Below are 15,064 nucleotides of genomic sequence, written 5' to 3'. Positions count from 1 at the left end.
TACCCACTCTGTACCTCTACACACAGTACCCCCCCCACACACTATACCCACCCTGTACCTCCACACACAGTACCCCCCCCCACACACTGTACCCACCCTGTACCTCTACACACAGTACCCCCCCCACACACTATACCCACCCTGTACCTCTACACACAGTACCCCCCCCACACACTATACCCACCCTGTACCTCCACACACAGTACCCCCCCCCACACACTATACCCACCCTGTACCTCTACACACAGTACCCCCCCCACACACTATACCCACCCTGTACCTCCACACACAGTACCCCCCCCCCACACACTGTACCCACCCTGTACCTCTACACACAGTACCCCCCCCCACACACTATACCCACCCTGTACCTCTACACACAGTACCCCCCCCCACACACTATACCCACCCTGTACCTCTACACACAGTACCCCCACACACTATACCCACCCTGTACCTCTACACACAGTACCCCCCCCCACACACTATACCCACCCTGTACCTCTACACACAGTACCCCCCCCCCCACACACTATACCCACCCTGTACCTCTACACACAGTACCCCCCCCACACACTATACCCACCCTGTACCTCTACACACAGTACCCCCCCACACACTATACCCACCCTGTACCTCTACACACAGTACCCCCCCCCCCACACACTATACCCACCCTGTACCTCTACACACAGTACCCCCCCCACACACTATACCCACCCTGTACCTCTACACACAGTACCCCCCCCACACACTACACCCACCCTGTACCTCTACACACAGTACCCCCCCCACACACTACACCCACCCTGTACCTCCACACACAGTACCCCCCCCCACACACTATACCCACCCTGTACCTCCACACACAGTACCCCCCCCACACACTATACCCACCCTGTACCTCCACACACAGTACCCCCCCCCACACACTGTACCCACCCTGTACCTCTACACACAGTACCCCCCCCACACACTATACCCACCCTGTACCTCTACACACAGTACCCCCCCCACACACTATACCCACTCTGTACCTCTACACACAGTACCCCCCCCACACACTATACCCACCCTGTACCTCCACACACAGTACCCCCCCCCACACACTGTACCCACCCTGTACCTCTACACACAGTACCCCCCCCACACACTATACCCACCCTGTACCTCTACACACAGTACCCCCCCCACACACTATACCCACCCTGTACCTCCACACACAGTACCCCCCCCCCACACACTATACCCACCCTGTACCTCTACACACAGTACCCCCCCCACACACTATACCCACCCTGTACCTCCACACACAGTACCCCCCCCCCACACACTGTACCCACCCTGTACCTCTACACACAGTACCCCCCCCCACACACTATACCCACCCTGTACCTCTACACACAGTACCCCCCCCCACACACTATACCCACCCTGTACCTCTACACACAGTACCCCCACACACTATACCCACCCTGTACCTCTACACACAGTACCCCCCCCCACACACTATACCCACCCTGTACCTCTACACACAGTACCCCCCCCACACACTATACCCACCCTGTACCTCTACACACAGTACCCCCCCCCACACACTATACCCACCCTGTACCTCTACACACAGTACCCCCCCCACACACTATACCCACCCTGTACCTCCACACACAGTACCCCCCCCACACACTATACCCACCCTGTACCTCTACACACAGTACCCCCCCCCACACACTATACCCACCCTGTACCTCCACACACAGTACCCCCCCCACACACTGTACCCACCCTGTACCTCTACACACAGTACCCCCCCCCACACACTATACCCACCCTGTACCTCTACACACAGTACCCCCCCCCACACACTATACCCACTCTGTACCTCCACACACAGTACCCCCCCCACACACTGTACCCACCCTGTACCTCTACACACAGTACCCCCCCACACACTATACCCACCCTGTACCTCTACACACAGTACCCCCCCACACACTATACCCACCCTGTACCTCCACACACAGTACCCCCCCCACACACTGTACCCACCCTGTACCTCTACACACACTACCCCCCCCCACACACTATACCCACCCTGTACCTCTACACACAGTACCCCCCCCACACACTATACCCACCCTGTACCTCTACACACAGTACCCCCCCCACACACACTATATCACCCTGTACCTCTACACACAGTACCCCCCCCCCACACACTGTACCCACCCTGTACCTCTACACACAGTACCCCCCCCCACACACTATACCCACCCTGTACCTCTACACACAGTACCCCCCCCCACACACTATACCCACCCTGTACCTCTACACACAGTACCCCCCCCCCACACACTGTACCCACTCTGTACCTCCACACACTGTACCCCCACACACTGTACCCACCCTGTACCTCTACACACAGTACCCCCCCCCACACTATACCCACCCTGTACCTCCACACACAGTACCCCCCCACACACTGTACCCACCCTGTACCTCTACACACAGTACCCCCCCCCCCACACACTATACCCACCCTGTACCTCTACACACAGTACCCCCCCCACACACTGTACCCACCCTGTACCTCTACACACAGTACCCCCACACACTGTACCCACCCTGTACCTCTACACACAGTACCCCCCCCCACACACTATACCCACCCTGTACCTCCACACACAGTACCCCCCCACACACTGTACCCACCCTGTACCTCTACACACAGTACCCCCCCCACACACTGTACCCACCCTGTACCTCTACACACAGTACCCCCCCCCACACACTATACCCACCCTGTACCTCTACACACAGTACCCCCCCCCCACACACTGTACCCACCCTGTACCTCTACACACAGTACCCCCCCACACACTATACCCACCCTGTACCTCTACACACAGTACCCCCACACACTATACCCACCCTGTACCTCTACACACAGTACCCCCCCCCACACACTATACCCACCCTGTACCTCCACACACAGTACCCCCCCACACACTGTACCCACCCTGTACCTCTACACACAGTACCCCCCCCACACACTGTACCCACCCTGTACCTCTACACACAGTACCCCCCCCCACACACTATACCCACCCTGTACCTCTACACACAGTACCCCCCCCCCACACACTGTACCCACCCTGTACCTCTACACACAGTACCCCCCCACACACTATACCCACCCTGTACCTCTACACACAGTACCCCCCCCCCACACACTGTACCCACCCTGTACCTCTACACACAGTACCCCCCCCCACACACTATACCCACCCTGTACCTCTACACACAGTACCCCCACACACACTATACCCACCCTGTACCTCTACACACAGTACCCCCCCCACACACTATACCCACCCTGTACCTCCACACACAGTACCCCCCCCCACACACTGTACCCACCCTGTACCTCTACACACAGTACCCCCCCCCACACACTGTACTCACCCTGTACCTCTACACACAGTACCCCCCCCACACACTATACCCACCCTGTACCTCTACACACAGTACCCCCCCACACACTATACCCACCCTGTACCTCTACACACAGTACCCCCCCCACACACTATACCCACCCTGTACCTCTACACACAGTACCCCCCCCACACACTGTACCCACCCTGTACCTCTACACACAGTACCCCCCCACACACTATACCCACCCTGTACCTCTACACACAGTACCCCCCCCACACACTATACCCACCCTGTACCTCTACACACAGTACCCCCACACACTATACCCACCCTGTACCTCTACACACAGTACCCCCCCCACACACACTATACCCACCCTGTACCTCTACACACAGTACCCCCCCACACACTATACCCACCCTGTACCTCTACACACAGTACCCCCCCACACACACTATACCCACCCTGTACCTCTACACACAGTACCCCCACACACACTATACCCACCCTGTACCTCTACACACAGTACCCCCCCCACACACTATACCCACCCTGTACCTCTACACACAGTACCCCCCCCCACACACTGTACCCACCCTGTACCTCTACACACAGTACCCCCCCCACACACTATACCCACCCTGTACCTCTACACACAGTACCCCCCCCCACACACTATACCCACCCTGTACCTCTACACACAGTACCCCCCCCCACACACTGTACCCACCCTGTACCTCTACACACAGTACCCCCCCCCACACACTATACCCACCCTGTACCTCTACACACAGTACCCCCACACACACTATACCCACCCTGTACCTCTACACACAGTACCCCCCCCACACACTATACCCACCCTGTACCTCCACACACAGTACCCCCCCCCACACACTGTACCCACCCTGTACCTCTACACACAGTACCCCCCCCACACACTGTACTCACCCTGTACCTCTACACACAGTACCCCCCCCACACACTATACCCACCCTGTACCTCTACACACAGTACCCCCCCACACACTATACCCACCCTGTACCTCTACACACAGTACCCCCCCCACACACTATACCCACCCTGTACCTCTACACACAGTACCCCCCCCACACACTGTACCCACCCTGTACCTCTACACACAGTACCCCCCCACACACTATACCCACCCTGTACCTCTACACACAGTACCCCCCCCACACACTATACCCACCCTGTACCTCTACACACAGTACCCCCACACACTATACCCACCCTGTACCTCTACACACAGTACCCCCCCCACACACACTATACCCACCCTGTACCTCTACACACAGTACCCCCCCACACACTATACCCACCCTGTACCTCTACACACAGTACCCCCCCACACACACTATACCCACCCTGTACCTCTACACACAGTACCCCCCCCCACACACTATACCCACCCTGTACCTCTACACACAGTACCCCCCCCACACACTATACCCACCCTGTACCTCTACACACAGTACCCCCACACACTATACCCACCCTGTACCTCTACACACAGTACCCCCACACACACTATACCCACCCTGTACCTCTACACACAGTACCCCCCCCACACACTATACCCACCCTGTACCTCTACACACAGTACCCCCCCACACACACTATACCCACCCTGTACCTCTACACACAGTACCCCCCCCCACACACTATACCCACCCTGTACCTCCACACACAGTACCCCCCACACACTATACCCACCCTGTACCTCTACACACAGTACCCCCCCACACACTATACCCACCCTGTACCTCTACACACAGTACCCCCCCACACACTATACCCACCCTGTACCTCTACACACAGTACCCCCCCCACACACTATACCCACCCTGTACCTCCACACACAGTACCCCCCCCACACACTGTACCCACCCTGTACCTCTACACACAGTACCCCCCCCCACACACTATACCCACCCTGTACCTCCACACACAGTACCCCCCACACACACTATACCCACCCTGTACCTCTACACACAGTACCCCCCCCCACACACTATACCCACCCTGTACCTCCACACACAGTACCCCCCCCCACACACTATACCCACCCTGTACCTCTACACACAGTACCCCCCCCCACACACTATACCCACCCTGTACCTCTACACACAGTACCCCCCCACACACTATACCCACCCTGTACCTCTACACACAGTACCCCCCCCCACACACTATACCCACCCTGTACCTCCACACACAGTACCCCCCCACACACTATACCCACCCTGTACCTCTACACACAGTACCCCCCCCACACACTATACCCACTCTGTACCTCCACACACAGTACCCCCCCCACACACTATACCCACCCTGTACCTCTACACACAGTACCCCCCCCACACACTATACCCACCCTGTACCTCTACACACAGTACCCCCCCCACACACTATACCCACCCTGTACCTCTACACACAGTACCCCCACCCCACACACTACCCACCCTGTACCTCTACACACAGTACCCCCCCCCACACACTATACCCACCCTGTACCTCTACACACAGTACCCCCCCCCACACACTATACCCACCCTGTACCTCTACACACAGTACCCCCCCCCACACACTATACCCACCCTGTACCTCCACACACAGTACCCCCCCCACACACTATACCCACCCTGTACCTCTACACACAGTACCCACCCACACACACTATACCCACCCTGTACCTCTACACACAGTACCCCCCCCACACACTATACCCACCCTGTACCTCTACACACAGTACCCCCCCCACACACTATACCCACCCTGTACCTCCACACACAGTACCCCCACACACTATACCCACCCTGTACCTCTACACACAGTACCCCCCCCACACACTATACCCACCCTGTACCTCTACACACAGTACCCCCACACACTATACCCACCCTGTACCTCTACACACAGTACCCCCACACACTATACCCACCCTGTACCTCCACACACAGTACCCCCACACACTATACCCACCCTGTACCTCTACACACAGTACCCCCCCCCACACACTATACCCACCCTGTACCTCCACACACAGTACCCCCCCCCACACACTATACCCACCCTGTACCTCTACACACAGTACCCCCCCCCACACACTATACCCACCCTGTACCTCTACACACAGTACCCCCCCCACACACTATACCCACCCTGTACCTCTACACACAGTACCCCCCCCACACACTATACCCACCCTGTACCTCTACACACAGTACCCCCCCCACACACTATACCCACCCTGTACCTCCACACACAGTACCCCCACACACTATACCCACCCTGTACCTCTACACACAGTACCCCCCCCACACACTATACCCACCCTGTACCTCTACACACAGTACCCCCCCCACACACTATACCCACCCTGTACCTCTACACACAGTACCCCCCCCACACACTATACCCACCCTGTACCTCTACACACAGTACCCCCCCCACACACTATACCCACCCTGTACCTCTACACACAGTACCCCCCCCCCACACTATACCCACCCTGTACCTCCACACACAGTACCCCCCCACACACACTATACCCACCCTGTACCTCTACACACAGTACCCCCCCCACACACTATACCCACCCTGTACCTCTACACACAGTACCCCCCCCACACACTATACCCACCCTGTACCTCTACACACAGTACCCCCCCACACACTATACCCACCCTGTACCTCTACACACAGTACCCCCCCCCCACACACTATACCCACCCTGTACCTCCACACACAGTACCCCCACACACTATACCCACCCTGTACCTCTACACACAGTACCCCCCCCACACACTATACCCACCCTGTACCTCCACACACAGTACCCCCCCCCACACACTATACCCACCCTGTACCTCCACACACAGTACCCCCCCCACACACTATACCCACCCTGTACCTCTACACACAGTACCCCCCCCACACACTATACCCACCCTGTACCTCTACACACAGTACCCCCCCCACACACTATACCCACCCTGTACCTCCACACACAGTACCCCCCCCCACACACTGTACCCACCCTGTACCTCTACACACAGTACCCCCCCCACACACTATACCCACCCTGTACCTCTACACACAGTACCCCCCCCACACACTATACCCACCCTGTACCTCCACACACAGTACCCCCACACACTATACCCACCCTGTACCTCTACACACAGTACCCCCCCCACACACTGTACCCACCCTGTACCTCCACACACAGTACCCCCCCCACACACTGTACCCACCCTGTACCTCTACACACAGTACCCCCCCCCACACACTATACCCACCCTGTACCTCTACACACAGTACCCCCCCCACACACTGTACCCACCCTGTACCCCCACACACAGTACCCCCCCCACACACTATACCCACCCTGTACCTCCACACACAGTACCCCCCCCACACACTATACCCACCCTGTACCTCTACACACAGTACCCCCCCCCACACACTGTACCCACCCTGTACCTCTACACACAGTACCCCCCCCACACACTATACCCACCCTGTACCTCTACACACAGTACCCCCCCCCCACACACTGTACCCACCCTGTATCTCTACACACAGTACCCCCCCCCACACACTATACCCACCCTGTACCTCCACACACAGTACCCCCCCCCCACACACTGTACCCACCCTGTACCTCTACACACAGTACCCCCCCCACACACTATACCCACCCTGTACCTCTACACACAGTACCCCCACACACTATACCCACCCTGTACCTCTACACACAGTACCCCCCCCACACACTATACCCACCCTGTACCTCTACACACAGTACCCCCACACACTATACCCACCCTGTACCTCTACACACAGTACCCCCCCCCACACACTGTACCCACCCTGTACCTCTACACACAGTACCCCCCCCACACACTATACCCACCCTGTACCTCTACACACAGTACCCCCCCCCCACACACTGTACCCACCCTGTACCTCTACACACAGTACCCCCCCCACACACTATACCCACTCTGTACCTCCACACACAGTACCCCCCCCACACACTATACCCACCCTGTACCTCCACACACAGTACCCCCCCACACACTATACCCACCCTGTACCTCTACACACAGTACCCCCCCCACACACTATACCCACCCTGTACCTCTACACACAGTACCCCCCCCACACACTATACCCACCCTGTACCTCTACACACAGTACCCCCACCCCACACACTATACCCACCCTGTACCTCTACACACAGTACCCCCCCCACACACTATACCCACCCTGTACCTCTACACACAGTACCCCCCCCCACACACTGTACCCACCCTGTACCTCTACACACAGTACCCCCACACACTATACCCACCCTGTACCTCTACACACAGTACCCCCCCCACACACTATACCCACCCTGTACCTCTACACACAGTACCCCCCCCACACACTATACCCACCCTGTACCTCTACACACAGTACCCCCCCCACACACTATACCCACCCTGTACCTCTACACACAGTACCCCCCCCCACACACTGTACCCACCCTGTACCTCTACACACAGTACCCCCCCCACACACTATACCCACCCTGTACCTCCACACACAGTACCCCCCCACACACTATACCCACCCTGTACCTCTACACACAGTACCCCCCCCCACACACTGTACCCACCCTGTACCTCCACACACAGTACCCCCCCCACACACTGTACCCACCCTGTACCTCTACACACAGTACCCCCCCCACACACTATACCCACCCTGTACCTCCACACACAGTACCCCCCCCACACACTATACCCACCCTGTACCTCTACACACAGTACCCCCCCCACACACTGTACCCACCCTGTACCCCCACACACAGTACCCCCCCCCACACACTGTACCCACCCTGTACCTCCACACACAGTACCCCCCCCACACACTATACCCACCCTGTACCTCTACACACAGTACCCCCCCCACACACTATACCCACCCTGTACCTCCACACACAGTACCCCCCCCCACACACTATACCCACCCTGTACCTCTACACACAGTACCCCCCCCACACACTATACCCACCCTGTAACTCTACACACAGTACCCCCCCCACACACTATACCCACCCTGTACCTCTACACACAGTACCCCCCCCACACACACTATTTCACCCTGTACCTCTACACACAGTACCCCCCCCACACACTATACCCACCCTGTACCTCTACACACAGTACCCCCCCCACACACACTATATCACCCTGTACCTCTACACACAGTACCCCCCCCACACACTATACCCACCCTGTACCTCTACACACAGTACCCCCCCCACACACTATACCCACCCTGTACCTCTACACACAGTACCCCCCCCACACACTATACCCACCCTGTACCTCTACACACAGTACCCCCCCCCACACACTATACCCACCCTGTACCTCTACACACAGTACCCCCCCCCACACACTATACCCACCCTGTACCTCTACACACAGTACCCCCCCCACACACTGTACCCACCCTGTACCTCCACACACAGTACCCCCCCCACACACTGTACCCACCCTGTACCTCTACACACAGTACCCCCCCCCACACACTATACCCACCCTGTACCTCTACACACAGTACCCCCCCCACACACTGTACCCACCCTGTACCCCCACACACAGTACCCCCCCCACACACTATACCCACCCTGTACCTCCACACACAGTACCCCCCCCACACACTATACCCACCCTGTACCTCTACACACAGTACCCCCCCCCACACACTGTACCCACCCTGTACCTCTACACACAGTACCCCCCCCACACACTATACCCACCCTGTACCTCTACACACAGTACCCCCCCCCACACACTGTACCCACCCTGTACCTCTACACACAGTACCCCCCCCACACACTATACCCACCCTGTACCTCTACACACAGTACCCCCCCCACACACTATACCCACCCTGTACCTCTACACACAGTACCCCCCCACACACACTATACCCACCCTGTACCTCCACACACAGTACCCCCCCCACACACTATACCCACCCTGTACCTCTACACACAGTACCCCCACACACACTATACCCACCCTGTACCTCTACACACAGTACCCCCCCCACACACTATACCCACCCTGTACCTCTACACACAGTACCCCCCCCACACACTATACCCACCCTGTACCTCCACACACAGTACCCCCCCCACACACTGTACCCACCCTGTACCTCTACACACAGTACCCCCCCCCCACACACTGTACCCACCCTGTACCTCTACACACAGTACCCCCCCCACACACTATACCCACCCTGTACCTCTACACACAGTACCCCCCCCACACACTATACCCACCCTGTACCTCTACACACAGTACCCCCCCCACACACTATACCCACCCTGTACCTCCACACACTGTACCCCCCCCACACACTATACCCACCCTGTACCTCTACACACAGTACCCCCCCCCACACACTGTACCCACCCTGTACCTCTACACACAGTACCCCCCCCACACACTATACCCACCCTGTACCTCCACACACAGTACCCCCCCCACACACTGTACCCACCCTGTACCTCTACACACAGTACCCCCCCCACACACTATACCCACCCTGTACCTCCACACACAGTACCCCCCCCACACACTATACCCACCCTGTACCTCTACACACAGTACCCCCCCCACACACTATACCCACCCTGTACCTCTACACACAGTACCCCCCCCCACACACTGTACCCACCCTGTACCTCCACACACAGTACCCCCCCCACACACTATACCCACCCTGTACCTCTACACACAGTACCCCCCCCACACACTATACCCACCCTGTACCTCCACACACAGTACCCCCCCCACACACTGTACCCACCCTGTACCTCTACACACAGTACCCCCCCCACACACTATACCCACCCTGTACCTCCACACACAGTACCCCCCCCACACACTATACCCACCCTGTACCTCTACACACAGTACCCCCCCCACACACTATACCCACCCTGTACCTCTACACACAGTACCCCCCCCACACACTATACCCACCCTGTACCTCCACACACAGTACCCCCCCACACACTGTACCCACCCTGTACCTCTACACACAGTACCCCCCCCCCACACACTATACCCACCCTGTACCTCTACACACAGTACCCCCCCCACACACTATACCCACCCTGTACCTCCACACACAGTACCCCCCCCACACACTGTACCCACCCTGTACCTCTACACACAGTACCCCCCCCACACACTGTACCCACCCTGTACCTCTACACACAGTACCCCCCCCCACACACTGTACCCACCCTGTACCTCTACACACAGTACCCCCCCCACACACACTGTACCCACCCTGTACCCCCACACACTGTACCCACCCTGTACCTCCACACACAGTACCCCCCCCACACACTATACCCACCCTGTACCTCTACACACAGTACCCCCCCCACACACTATACCCACCCTGTACCTCTACACACAGTACCCCCCCCACACACTGTACCCACCCTGTACCTCTACACACAGTACCCCCCCACACACACTATACCCACCCTGTACCTCCACACACAGTACCCCCCCCACACACTATACCCACCCTGTACCTCCACACACAGTACCCCCCCACACACTATACCCACCCTGTACCTCTACACACAGTACCCCCCCCACACACTATACCCACCCTGTACCTCCACACACAGTACCCCCCCCACACACTATACCCACCCTGTACCTCCACACACAGTACCCCCCCACACACTATACCCACCCTGTACCTCTACACACAGTACCCCCCCCACACACTGTACCCACCCTGTACCTCTACACACAGTACCCCCCCCCCACACACTATACCCACCCTGTACCTCTACACACAGTACCCCCCCCACACACTGTACCCACCCTGTACCTCCACACACAGTACCCCCCCCACACACTATACCCACCCTGTACCTCTACACACAGTACCCCCCCACACACACTATACCCACCCTGTACCTCCACACACAGTACCCCCCCCCACACACTATACCCACCCTGTACCTCTACACACAGTACCCCCCCCACACACTATACCCACCCTGTACCTCTACACACAGTACCCCCCCCACACACTATACCCACCCTGTACCTCCACACACTGTACCCCCACACACTATACCCACCCTGTACCTCCACACACAGTACCCCCCCCACACACTATACCCACCCTGTACCTCTACACACAGTACCCCCCCCACACACTATACCCACCCTGTACCTCTACACACAGTACCCCCCCACACACTATACCCACCCTGTACCTCTACACACAGTACCCCCCCCCACACACTATACCCACCCTGTACCTCTACACACAGTACCCCCCCCCACACACTATACCCACCCTGTACCTCCACACACAGTACCCCCCCCCCACACACTATACCCACCCTGTACCTCCACACACAGTACCCCCCCCACACACTATACCCACCCTGTACCTCTACATACAGTACCCCCCCACACACTATACCCACCCTGTACCTCTACACACAGTACCCCCCCCCCACACACTATACCCACCCTGTACCTCTACACACAGTACCCCCACACACTATACCCACCCTGTACCTCTACACACAGTACCCCCCCCCACACACTATACCCACCCTGTACCTCTACACACAGTACCCCCCCCCACACACTGTACCCACCCTGTACCTCTACACACAGTACCCCCCCCACACACTATACCCACCCTGTATCTCTACACACAGTACCCCCCCCCACACACTATACCCACCCTGTACCTCTACACACAGTACCCCCCCCACACACTGTACCCACCCTGTACCTCTACACACAGTACCCCCCCCACACACACTATACCCACCCTGTACCTCTACACACAGTACCCCCCCCCACACACTGTACCCACCCTGTACCTCTACACACAGTACCCCCCCCACACACTATACCCACCCTGTACCTCTACACACAGTACCCCCCCCCACACACTATACCCACCCTGTACCTCTACACACAGTACCCCCCCCACACACTGTACCCACCCTGTACCTCTACACACAGTACCCCCCCCACACTATACCCACCCTGTACCTCTACACACAGTACCCCCCCCCACACACTATACCCACCCTGTACCTCTACACACAGTACCCCCCCCACACACTGTACCCACCCTGTACCTCTACACACAGTACCCCCCCCACACACTGTACCCACCCTGTACCTCTACACACAGTACCCCCCCCCACACACTATACCCACCCTGTACCTCTACACACAGTACCCCCCCACACACTGTACCCACCCTGTACCTCTACACACAGTACCCCCCCACACACTGTACCCACCCTGTACCTCTACACACAGTACCCCCCCACACATTATACCCACCCTGTACCTCTACACACAGTACCCCCCCCACACACTATACCCACCCTGTACCTCTACACACAGTACCCCCCCACACACTATACCCACCCTGTACCTCTACACACAGTACCCCCCCACACACTATACCCACCCTGTACCTCTACACACAGTACCCCCCCCACACACTGTACCCACCCTGTACCTCTACACACAGTACCCCCCCCACACACTATACCCACCCTGTACCTCTACACACAGTACCCCCCCACACACTATACCCACCCTGTACCTCTACACACAGTACCCCCCCCACACACTGTACCCACCCTGTACCTCTACACACAGTACCCCCCACACACACTATACCCACCCTGTACCTCTACACACAGTACCCCCCCCACACACTATACCCACCCTGTACCTCTACACACAGTACCCCCCACACACACTATACCCACCCTGTACCTCTACACACAGTACCCCCCCCCACACACTATACCCACCCTGTACCTCTTCACACAGTACCCCCCCCACACACTGTACCCACCCTGTACCTCTACACACAGTACCCCCCCCACACACTATACCCACCCTGTACCTCCACACACAGTACCCCCCCCCACACACTATACCCACCCTGTACCTCTACACACAGTACCCCCCCCCACACACTATACCCACCCTGTACCTCTACACACAGTACCCCCACACACTATACCCACCCTGTACCTCCACACACAGTACCCCCCCCACACACTATACCCACCCTGTACCTCCACACACAGTACCCCCCCACACACACTGTACCCACCCTGTACCTCTACACACAGTACCCCCCCCACACACTATACCCACCCTGTACCTCTACACACAGTACCCCCACACACTATACCCACCCTGTATCTCTACACACAGTACCCCCCCCACACACTATACCCACTCTGTACCTCTACACACAGTACCCCCCCCCACACACTATACCCACCCTGTACCTCTACACACAGTACCCCCCCCCACACACTATACCCACCCTGTACCTCTACACACAGTACCCCCCCCACACACTATACCCACCCTGTACCTCTACACACAGTACCCCCCCCCACACACTATACCCACCCTGTACCTCCACACACAGTACCCCCCCCACACACTGTACCCACCCTGTACCTCTACACACAGTACCCCCCCCACACACT

At 57.7% G+C, this 15,064-nt stretch overlaps 1 protein-coding gene across 2 annotated transcripts in view; it reads left to right on the top strand.

Moving 5' to 3' along the window:
- The window catches only part of sxph (saxiphilin), a 180,856-nt gene that overhangs the window by 141,640 nt on the left and 24,152 nt on the right, over positions 1-15,064 (top strand). The window lies entirely within an intron of this gene.

Source organism: Lepisosteus platostomus, chromosome 24 (assembly GCF_059453375.1).
Source record: "Lepisosteus platostomus isolate fLepPlt1 chromosome 24, fLepPlt1.hap1, whole genome shotgun sequence".
Classification (NCBI taxonomy): domain Eukaryota; kingdom Metazoa; phylum Chordata; class Actinopteri; order Semionotiformes; family Lepisosteidae; genus Lepisosteus; species Lepisosteus platostomus.
The sequence above is the reverse complement of the archived record's forward strand: the minus strand, read 5'-3'. Positions and strand labels throughout refer to the sequence as shown.